Genomic DNA, 12,233 nt, shown 5'->3' on the forward strand with positions numbered 1-12,233 from the left:
CATATTATATACATTGTTTGGTAACCTGCTGTTTCTTCCTCTTAACAATATATTATGGCCTTCTTTCCATGTAAATTGGAAAAATTGAATATTGGCTTTTATTGCACCTATTCATCATCTGTAATGATTGGTAGGGAAGGATAACATGGATAATTGAAAGCCATTTTTCCTCCTCCTTCCCTTCCAGTCTATTTTTTTTCCTCCAGAGAATTCCTCCCTTCACTGAGACAGAATCGCCTTCTCTTTAGCCTTGCCTTGAACTAGTTTTCTTTCAAACTGCCCTCCGAGTGCATTGTGTGTCTCCCCCCAGCTTTTGGCTCTGTCCGAACATTCCTGCCGAGTGATCTGTCCCGTTCATCTGCCTCACTGCCTGCTACCTCTGCTACAGTCATGCTGTGCCTCTCATTTTCCTTCTCCTCCTCCGTTTCGTGACCCATCGTTAACGTGGGGGTGGCCACCTCCTTACAGCCTTTAGAACGCCTGTCTGTTCTGAGAAACCACGACCACTCTCCCACCCTAAATCTCTTATTTTTGAATACTTTCCCATGACAGTTGATGTTAACATATAGAAAAGTGTCTGGGGCATAGAGCTTTTACTTCACTTTGGACACTATTAATGTCCTCTGCACATCCACAAAATGACATAAGAGAGCTCACGCCATCGTCTCAAGTAGCAGAAAGCCAATGGCCATTTCAATTACATCCCATGATTTAATCTGATCCCTGAAAACATGAGCCATTAAGAAGAGGCATTTATTTAGAGGAAAAGAGTTAATATTTCATCATCAGGTAATAAATAGAAATACCAATTCCCACACAGAAGTACTGAGCAAAGAACTCATTTTCATTCATGTTCTAGTTTCATCAGAATGTTCAAATAAAATGCTTAACCTGCAGAACACCAATGAGGACTAATTCTTTAAAATGAAAAATGAGTGCAAACAATATTAAAAACAGGCATTTCTTCCTTGCCACCCAAATCTATCACTGTTCTGCATCAACAGAATTGTGGTATCTGAAATGCTATTTAAAACCGAATTACCATTTGGGTTATTAGAAGAATCGCTGGGCATGGCATGGGCCTGATTTGTTGACGAAAAGGCACAGGTGCTGTAACCTTTGCTTAATAAATCATTTAGCTGCCTGACTTGCAAGCAGTGTGACTGCCTTTGCCTCATGAAATTTACAAATGTATGCACAAGCCACACACTGCACCGTGCTGGAAACCTGCTGATCTGAAGAGGTCCCTGCAGAGCTCAGTTGTGGGCATGGCACCCGTTGTCCGCCTCGGGTGAGGGTGCACAAGGAACGCGGGGAGGTGGTGGATATGGAGAGTGTTTGGATCTGTTGCCATTCCGTGTGTCACATTCCTGAAGCTCTGCCTGAGAAACGTGGGCAAAGCTCGGGCAATCTGCAAAACTTCCGAAAGTTCCTCTCATCAATCACTCACCATTTCTGACTACATTCCCTACGCCTACAGAATGCTGGGAATAACAATTCTCCTCAAGTTGTTCAAAGTCTAATAGAGGAAACAGATGTGAAAAATAATAGCAATGACAATAACAAGATTAATAATGCAATGTGATGCTGGTTACAGTAAGGATTTGCCCAAGAGGCTTCGAGACCACAGAGTTGGGTGTAAGAACTTTCCAAAGAGTGGAAGCGGCAGCAAAGGCTGGGTAGTTTTTCTGTCCTTGTCTAACTTTGATCTGATAATATGATTCTGGTTCCTATACATTTTACCTTTTTTTTTTCTACTTTTAATTTTGGCCATGAGCCGGTCGATAAGGCTTTAGCCCATCTTAAGAAGAGAGACACGTTGAGTTCTGTCTTCTCTGGACCAAGCAGATAAAATTAAAATCCTTTCCCACTGCTGGCATATCAGCCAGAACTCCCCTCAGCCCTCATTTCCAAGAAACACCCCTCCTTGTGTAATGTTCTCACCAAGCGCACTTGAGATTACACTGCAATTAGCTGAAGCCATTCCCTGCCTCCTCCCTACCCTGACCCCAGCTGCCTGCCTGTAGGAGGTTAGGTACCACACAGAAGTTCAAGGAGCAACTGGAGAGTGGCAAAGGGAAGAAACTCAGATTTCCTTAGAGAGAGAATATATATATATATATATATATATATATATATCTCCTCCCCCATCTAGTTAGAGTTGGCTCTGAGCATTTTTGTTACAAGCCCATGCAGCAAAAAACTCCCAAGATTGGAGAGGAATGGCAGATAAAATTCCACTGACTCCTAACTTTCGAAAAAAGTTAATTGGCCAAATGGGCATTCTGTATTAGGCTCCGAAGCATGCCAGGTTCAGTGCCCGCACTCGCTCCAAGCCTCAGAGCCTTCTAAGCTTGATGCTACTATTCCTGTTTTACGGATGAGGAAACTGAAGTTTCAGAGAGTACACTTGTCCCATGGCAGGATTTGCACCGGTCTGTCTCCAGACCTTCTCTCTTTCCCAGATACGATCTGCATCCTTCACTGTTTCATAATGAAAGGTTACCGGCCACTTTCTCTTTATGGTCTGCAATTGACGCATCCTCTTAACATCAAGGAGTAGGACCGATGCTGCACTGGGTTCTTCTGAAGACCTGACCTAGTTTCCTATTTGTTCCTGCATCTGTGAAGTCAAGACTGAGCTCATTCTCTCATCCTGCCTGGGAAAAAGACCTTTACTAATGATATTAGTCCACATCTGTGAGAACAGCCAGCCTCTGCCCAGAGCCCCAGCAGCAGAGCAGCTGACACTGTGAGCCTTCCTTTCAGATCTTGGTTGGAGCTTTACTTCATCACTTAGTAGTATGTGTGCTTCATTTTGGGGTAATTTTTAAATTTTTTCTTGGTAAATCAGTTTTTCTAGTCTGGTTTATTAATGGTAAAATGGTAAGAACTGAATTTATTTACCTCTTATGGTTATCTTTAGTCTTAAATTCTGTTAGTGTAGAGAAGATACATGCTTGACACCTGTTGAACGCTCAGCAAATTATTGCATTTGTTGCTTGGTTGATAACTACACTCTTATATTTAAACAGTGTTTCCTGGACTACAAAAGTATTTTCTCATTTGATCTTCAGAGCAACCCTCTGAAGTAGACAAAGCCATTATTATTGTTATACCCATTACACAGGTTCAAAAACTGAGGTTTAAAGAGAGGGAAGTGACTTCCCCAGAACCCAACCACAGAGCCAGGGGTTGGTAGAGCCAGGACACAAACCCGCTTCCAATTCCAGAGCCCACACCACTCCCTTCAGTGTGCCCCATCAGAGAAGGACTTGATCAGTCAACACGTCCTCACATGCTGCTGTGTGGGTGCGGGCAGAACCTCCCTGCCAAACACGGGATCTAAAGTAGTAACCATCCAACCAATTAGGACAAGAACCTCCACAAGATCATAATCTCGTGGATTCTTCCATTGCATCTGCCCTAAAGGCACTCCCAAAGCCTCATTCAGCTGGGCACATCCATTCTTGCCCTGCACACCGTTTCTCCTCGGAAGCCAACGTGTGCGCCAATGAAGAAGTGACTTCCCAAGGGGAAGCCATGTCCCTGAGGGTGGTAAGGACTGCGACAGTTGTTACTCCCAGAATCTGCAGGGAAAGGCGACACCTGGTCATTTTTTCTCTTACTTTCTTGGCTCCTGCCATCGGTGTTAAATAGGTAGCACCACTTGGCAGAGATGAGTTACCCCTGAAGTCTGTTCCCTCCTGCTGTGGGCAGGAGTGACTCCTCCTAGCTTCCCAGCTCCCGCGTCAGCCTGTGAGTTCTTGACATGTTCTCTTCACAGACACTTGGCCGCCAACTCACGGACAGGCTATAAGACACTCTTAAAGTAAACTTCTCAATAAACAGAACCTTTGTCTTTCAAGTTTTAATTTGGTGGCACGTTTTAGTCGTCCTCAGCTACAAGGAGCTGGCCGGAGCAAGAGCCTCTGTTCTAGGTCCTGGTCTCCTTCTTCTCCCTCAGTTCTTGTACTTCAGAGAGCCCATCATTTTTGCCGCATGTCTTGGTTTGGTTTTAGCCTTTTTGTTTGTTTGTCTTTTGCCTGGCTCCAAAAAAATTGGGAAAAGCTTCTTTGTTGAAGCGAATTGGTGATTGTTGAAAGAATTAAGGTGCCTACATGGGATCTGGCACACAGTAGATTCTCAGTAAATAGTGGTTCCTTTCTTGCTTGCTTCTTTTCCAGTATTAAAATAAGATCAGTAGAGAAGGGGAAGATAAGAGGGAGATTTCATAGGAGATTTTAGGTTTCACAGAAGAAGGGAAAGGACTAAACATCTGTTTGTATTCACTTAGCCCTTGGGATTGTTGGGAAAGTGGGATAGAAAATGAAATAAGGCAAAGATTGAAAAAAGAAGCTGTGAATGGGTGTAAAGAACTGAGAGGAGTTTGATCAGCATTAGGTGATGGCCTTGCAGTGAAGTCAGAAAACCATAGTGTCAGTTGCAGAACTACCATCAAAATGGATCCTGATAATGATGTTTCTGATCAGTGGAAGTTTCAGGACACTAAGGGAAATGCACCTGGCACTCAGCATGATTTCTTTGAGGGAACAAGAACAAATTCATGAACTGGAGAATAGGCTAGACCTGTTTTCACATCCTGGCTGTGCCATTTATCTGAATGATCTTGAACATGTTACCCTTTAAAATTCTGTTTCCTCATCTATGAAATGAAAACAGTAATAGTATCTACCTCACAGAATAAAACCCAATTAAGTGTGGCTTAAGCCAATCAAGTGTTTTTTGTTCTTACACAGGAAGGAATCTTGTCAGTGAGTAGTTGTTGGCGTTGTTTCAAGCTGCTACATGATGCCAGCAGAAACTTTGCTCTTCCTAACATTCTGCTCCACTGTCCTTAGCATCCACATGCAGGTGCTTCTGGTTGCAAAATGGCTGCTGCAGCTCCAGACATCATACCCATATCATTCCCTGTTATTCCTCTTACATCAGGCAACAAAGATCCTGCCGTACTCCTTCCCTGTTTCCTGTTGGCAAATTTCTGTTTAGGTCTCATTGACTAAAACTGGTCACATTTTAATCTTTCGCTGCAAAGGATGCCAGGAAAGCCAACACAAAATTAATGTTTGGCTAAGATCATAATTCATTACCCAGGGCTGCTCACATTGTCCTCCCTAAACAAAACTGCCCCCGGAAAGAAGGGGCAACAGGTAATGGGTAGACTGTTAGCAGTATCTGCCATCTTCCTTTTTCCCATTCCCTGGTAGGTTTCATTTCACACACTTTTCAACTCGTTGTCGCACTTGACTCCTTTCATCTCTTGCTGCTTGTCTTCCAGTGCCTTTCCTGCACACTCACTCCCTGTGTGTCTAGGGGGCGTGTATGCTGTGTGTGTGTGTGTGTGTGTATGTGAATGTGTAGTGATCATCTCATTTCAGCCCTCTGTTGGAGTCCAGGATTTGGGCAGAAGTATGGGAGTGTTGTGCAGACCAGCTCCCACAGAGCTGGGTCAGGGTTCTCCTGGTAAACGAGGACTCTGAAAGGGCTGCGTTGAAGGACATGTGCCTTTGTAATTGAAGGGGAACTCTGGGAAACAGTGCCCTCCGTGTGCCCTCCCAGGTGCTTATCAAACAGTCAGCAGTGGGTTCTGGGTTTCTCTTTTATGACTTGGAACCAGATGCTTCCTTTGCAAAAGAAAAGAGCCTGGTTTTGCTGAGCTTGAGTCAACAGAGTTCAGAGAACAGGAAAATGAGTGGATTGGCCCCGCTGCATGAACTCTGAGGAGAGAAGGCAATACAGGTGGGGTTCCCACTTTCCACAAAGCCCCTGCATGTGAAAAATCCCAGGCCGGAGAGGAATTTGCTTTACCAAACGTTTCTGTACTCTAAATAATGACTCCATGTTAGGAGAGGTTCCTTGCAGACGCAGGCTTTCCCAGGCCTTCTAATGAGTTTAAGACCTTGAAGGATCTACCAACACACAGTTTGAAGGCCAGGGCCTACTGTCTACTGTGAGATTCTCAAAGATCTCACGTGAGTTCTCAATGACTCTTCTGGCTGCTTTTCCCACACCCACTTGTTTACCTTCCTGTTTGTTTATTGAGGATGAAGGCACATTCTTTTATCAGTGGCATTTGGGGGGTAGAGCCTTTCAAAGGAGCCTATTCATTGAGTCACATTCCGCAGAGCAGGCCTCCCCCAAAATATTTGCATGAGAATTTTTCCTCGGGCTTCACATTGCTTCCTTTACAGCAGAGATGAAATAACTTAGCACTTCTAATTGGCTTTTCACTTTCCAAATGCTTTACACATTAACTAATGAATCACATGAGCTTGTGATAAGCTGGATCCCTGGGTTGGAGCTGGGACACCGGGTTAGGACAGGCTGTCCTAGCCCTGTGTTCCTCGCCCTCCCCCTCCCCCCAACCCCCCAGAGTCTGAATGTGTTGGTCTCATGGCGCAGCCCAGGCAGGGACATCCTCAGGAACCTTGGGTCCCCAGGCGCTGCCTTAAGGATGTGGGGAGTGCTGAGTGCTGCCTTCCAAGGCTGGAAAGGCTGCTTGCCTTGAGCAGTTAAGGGAAACTTGAGGCCAGTCTTCACGGCACACAGCTTTCTGCCCGTCTCAAGCGAAATCCCCTTTCCACGGGTCTGTGGCCAGGTGTGTCTGCGTGCTGGGGAAGGGGTGGGACTGGGCAGCTGGAAGGACAACACACTAGAGAGATCTGAGAAGGAAGCTGGCCATAGTACATCCTGGAGGAGTAAAAGGAGCACTGGATGAGGAGTCTAAATACCTGGATTCCTAGCTCACCTCTCCCACTCACCAGCCATGTGGTTGTCCTTAGCGAGAAGAAGAAAGCAGAATTTCCTGAGCGCTTACTGTATCCCGGACACCACACTCGGGGGGAAGCGGCCTACCGATACCTGGGACCCAGTCCCTGCCATCCATTGCCCATAGACTCCTAAGGAGAAAAGGAAAGAAGTGACAGTAAGTCTGATAAGGGAGACAGTTGAAGTGTGTGTAACCCACAGGCAGCACAGAGAGTGGGTCGCTGACCCTGGGGAGAGGCTGGGAATTCATGGGAGACGTTCTAGAGGAGATTTCACATGAGCCAGTTTCGAAGGAGACAGACAGACTTCCATTCCAGGAGAGGGGAACAGCACGTGCAAAGAAACAGCGGTGTGTGTTGGGAGAGCTCTGCTCTGTTCTGGTACGTTGGTTAATACAAAGTAAATGACAGAGAATGTTGAGTAACAAGGCTGGGAAGTTAGACAGGGTCTAGTCATGAGTACACGCGTGCCTTTATACAGTGGTGAGGCACTTGGACTTTATTCTGCAGGAGATGAGAAGCAGGGGAGGGGCACGGGGGGGTCTCTGCATGTGAAGGAACCTGAACCTAGCTTGGTTTAACACTCGTGAGGTATGAGATTTTACAGGTCGTAGCAGCACTGAGGCTGAAAGTCAGGAGGTTCTCTCCTCTCCTGGGCACTATAACATAGTAGAGAAAATACAAGCTTTGGAGACAGACTTGCTTTTGATTTGTCTCAGGGCATTACTGATATGGATTAAATTGTACCCCCTTACCAGTTTCATATGTTGAAGCTCGAACCCTCAGTGTTATAGCGTTTGGAGATGAAGCCTTTGGAAGGTAATTAGGTTTAGATGTGGGTGAGGCCCTCGTGGTGGGATTAGTGCCCTTAGAAGAAAAGACTCCAGGGAGCTTGCTCTGTCTCTGCCATGTGAGGACTTGGCAAGAAGGCAGCCGTCTGCAAGCCAGGAATAGGACCCCCAAATCAATTGGAACCTTCATCTTGGACTTCCCAGCCTCCAAAACTGTGAGATGATAAATTTCTGTTGTTTAAGCCACCCAGTCTATGGTATTTTGTTATGGTAGCCTGAACTGACTTCTGCAGTGACCCTGGGTTAATTTTTAGCCTTTCTGACCCTTAGATGTCAGATTTATAAAATTATAAATTAATTTCTGTCTTCCACTTAGAGCATTGGGAAAATTCAATATGGTTAGAATGTGAAGCCCCCAGCCCACTACGCTGGCACAGGGAAAGCTGACGTGTGCTGCTGCCTTTTCACTCCTTAGCATTGAACCTCACCAGACATGAGGCAGGATGCGTCTCCTCCATCTTTGGGACCAGAGAGCTGTGATTGCCAGTAGAGACATAGAAATGTTAATTAAAGTGGTGAGAACCCCAGGTAATCTGGTAATTTTCCCCCTGAGCTAAGTCATCTCTCCCCCCATCCTCCCATGTCCGTTTTCCATAAGTCGTGCATTAATCCTCTCATTAGCTAGTGGAATGATATTTATTTATTAAGAACATACTTAGCACACTCCCAAGGAGCAAGTTAAAGCTCAGCTAACAGCTGCAGTTTCTGGTTGTGAGGAAAAATACGCTGAGGGATGCATACGGAGAGTTTCTGTGTATGTTATAATTTCATATTAAAAAACTATTAAACGTTATGCTGGATGAGGGAGAGAAGGAAAAAAATCCCATCGCGAAAACAAGTTATGAACCTGGGAGCACAGTTTCTCAATGTTTATTTTGTCAGATCCACAGCTGACATGATTAGTTCTAATGGGGTGGTGATCCTCATTGAATTGCAGATGGGTGTGAGTGACTGAAATACCGCCGGGACTTAAATAAGTGGTGCATACTGTATCACTTAGGCTGCATCCTTTAGCCAAGTCGAAGGCTTCTTTCGCTCCATCCATTCCCAACACAGGCACGCACACACATAACATGCACACCGCACACCACAGCACACGCATGCATCTATCCATTCCAGAAGCTCCGTGTCGAGCATTAATTCCGCATCTAGAACAATGCCTTCTTGCCTTGCCTGACTTCTCCCCTTTGCCCTCTGCCACCCAAGTGCAACCCCAGCCCCCAACACTCTCCATTGCAGATAATGGTGTCTCAGATCCGTCTGCTCTGCTGCTCCATCAGGACCCAGATCAATTTATTGACTCCCTCAGAGTGGCTGGTACAGTAATTGTTACAAGTGAAGAATAGAAAGTGAGAATGTGTCCACATGAAAATTAAAAATGACGTTTTGTTCTTTCCTGCCCCCTTCCTTTTTGCCTCATAGATCTTTATGTGTTTACACAGTGGAGAGCACTTTACTTAAGTTAATCAGCTCCTGCTACATTATTAATTGTGACAGTCAGGGTGCTACAGGACAGGAAGAGTATTATGGGAAACATTGATCTCACTCAGATGGTGTGGACCTGAGCAGGTTTGATATTCCCCCCCCCCCCACCGCTTGGGGGTCCCATCAAATCACATTTCCCTGATTGACAACATGGAAGGCCTCCCATCAATACCATTGATTCTGTGGAAGAGGACAGGAGACATTTTTCAGCTGGAGATAGATGAATTATGGTGGTGGCAAAGAGAACATTTCAGGAATCTTTCCGTTTAGAAACTTAAACTGGAAACTAAGGTACTGTTATCATCCCAAACACAAGCCTAATTTATATTCTCAGAAAAATGCTACTATTAGAAGGAACTTAACCATCAGTGAGAAGCAGAGTTCGTTGAAGCCAGCAATGAACTTGAGGATATGATGGATGTTTTCAAAAGGCCATCCACGAATTTTTTGTGGGAAATTTTTGGTTAAGTGCACATCTTTGAAAGACATTTCATTAAAGTTCAACTTTCATGGCTTATACCTGTAGACCCTAACATAAATCCTGTGTGAATGGACCAAAGCGAGTGGGTGTCATTTGTGACCTGGAAATAAAAGGTCAGCCATTGGATTTATAGCTTTTTTAGTGAAAAGAACATAAAGATTCCTGCCAACTGAAGTCAATCCATATTTTAATGTTTCCTAGTTAAGATTATAAAATCAAGGGATTAGGATCACGCTGTTCAGTGAAGGTCGGAAATTAAATGTGATGGGCTAAGTGTCATTCCCATGGGGCAGAAGTTAATATTTCAGAAACCATTTCTACCACTGGCAGTCAAGAAATGAGTTGTCCATGGTCATTAACCAACTTAAGGGGAAATCCCACCATCATCACTAAATTTAACGATGATTATTACACTAATCAACTATATTGTTAAATTACTCTGCTGCTTTCCTGAAATGTCCCCAAACAGTGATAGTGGATTGATTGCTGTCAAGTAGTTCTTATACACAGTTGCGAACAAGTCATGACGGGGGATCATGGATGAAGGCTGATTTGTGGGAAAAGAAGTCGTGGCTCTTTTATGGATAAGAGAGAGAACACAGGACCTTACATATCATATACCATTCTTCTAAGACCAAGAATCAGCGACACTACAGACCCGTCACTAAGTATGATTCACCAGGACAAGTTTTCTAAATAGAAAAAAAAGGGGGGGGGGGGGAGACTGTGCATTTCATTTTAGTATCTTTTTTTTCTGTTCCATATTTTTGCCATCTTTTTCTTTTCCTTTAAGGTCCTTTCCTTCCTCAGATTTTTAGAGCTCTGGATCCCAACTCAGGATTTTTATTAAGAGAGAAGGAAGGTTATTTAAATGTGTTTGTAGGATGACTCAAGACACATGTACCCCCGTACCATTTTCAAACCCATTTTAAGATGCCAGTATTTTTCGAAGTTATAGAAATACAGAATACTGAAGCTGGTGATTTTCTTAAAAGATTTTCTACTCCAGGCTCCATTGTTTTCAGCTATGACTTGAGGTACATTTTAGAATAAAGTGTGTGTAATTTTCATAAGGCAGCACCTCCAAACAAGAGGGCCGAAGCCCAGGGAGTGGAAACAACTTACCAGGCCACAGCTTATCAGGGGCAGAGCAGCACTGAGAGGCAGGCTGTCTGACACCAGGGAGGGAAGGGACTGGTAGTTTAATACGTGGCTTAGGATACAGGTGCACGGCTTCTATTTTACAAAGGTGTTTTACAAAAACTCCGTATCCATTAGACTGACCCAGGTGCATTGAAATCGTGAGGAACAAACGCATATAACTTAAAAGCTCATCTTGCAGAATTTATCTTCACGTACTGCCAGGAGTATTGTGTGGGTGTGGGCGTGGGTGGGTGTGCGTGGTGGGGGAGGTGGGTTGGGTGGGTGTTAAACCTGTCCTTCTGCCTGTGCTCCTGCTTTTGGTGGCATATTTCTCTAACTTCTGTCCTTCACAGTGCAGACAAAGGTTAAAACTCCCATCAACTTTCAGAGGCAAACACTTTAAAGTGCTTCTACGGGAGGCAGGGAGTAGGGAGGACCTTTGATTTAAAGTTCAACATTTACATTTGTAATTCTGACTAATTTCTGTGCTCACATTAATTAAATTGAAATTGTTTAATTAGAATAAAACTAAAATTGATCATTAAGATTAATTTAACTTGATAGGCTTTGTGTGCCTTTCTAGACAAATATTATGAAATATAGTGATAATGAAGCAGTGAGAGGTATAATTTCACATCTTATAATGATTTTCATATCTGCCAGTTGTTCTGTCTGATATCTGGATAGCTCTGAGTGTTGCTATTTGCTACGTCATTACCATTCAGCTGGGGCCTTGCTGTTCTCTCTCACTTGGCCTCTTCCCAAATAAAGATGTACCAAATTCTCTTCAACCCTCCCTCCTAATAACATCATCCCCCCCTTCCCCCCAAGCCCACCATGTTCCAGGAAGGCCATTTGCTTGGCTTTCCCCCTGGGCCTTACATCACAATGACCTTTGTAAACCAAGAACTGCAGAATGACACTCCTTATGGGATTCACCATTGCTCCTCAGTTCTGGGGTCAGTGCTGTCAAATCTGGACTATCCCTTCACACCCCTTCCCAGCTGCTTGCTTGGAATAAGAACCAGGCACAGAAGTAAGCTCCACAGTAAGATGAAGGATTGTAACCACTGAGTAACTCTTATGGGAGTGGGAGAGAGAAGGCAGCTTCTCCAAGTACCCAGTTTGCATCCAGGAAATAGCTCACCCTCTTCATCCTATGCCTTCCATCTAACTGCATCCAGCAAACATGTTTCCAGATTTTGTGCTCTCTGTTTCTTAAGGAAAATCAGAAGGATGAGACTACTGTTTTGCCGTAAGATTCAGCATAAATGGAATAACGTTAAATCTGCATCTAGCTACCAACTCATTAGTGAATGTAAAACTTCTTGAACTGTCAGGTCAACTATCAAATTATTTTGTCTTCCTAAGAACAAAAAGCTGCATGGAGAAATTAAATCCTCAGGAAAGTCAGCAAACCACTGAAGTTTCAAAATTCGCCCATCCACCATTTTGCCAGAGTTACTTTAAAAAAAAATAAGTTAT

At 44.2% G+C, this 12,233-nt stretch overlaps 1 protein-coding gene across 4 annotated transcripts in view; it reads left to right on the forward strand.

Moving 5' to 3' along the window:
• Positions 1-12,233, forward strand: part of NFIA (nuclear factor I A) — a 340,770-nt gene that overhangs the window by 312,670 nt on the left and 15,867 nt on the right. The window lies entirely within an intron of this gene.

This window comes from Camelus ferus, chromosome 13, assembly GCF_009834535.1.
Source record: "Camelus ferus isolate YT-003-E chromosome 13, BCGSAC_Cfer_1.0, whole genome shotgun sequence".
In the NCBI taxonomy this organism is placed as follows: Eukaryota; Metazoa; Chordata; class Mammalia; order Artiodactyla; family Camelidae; genus Camelus; species Camelus ferus.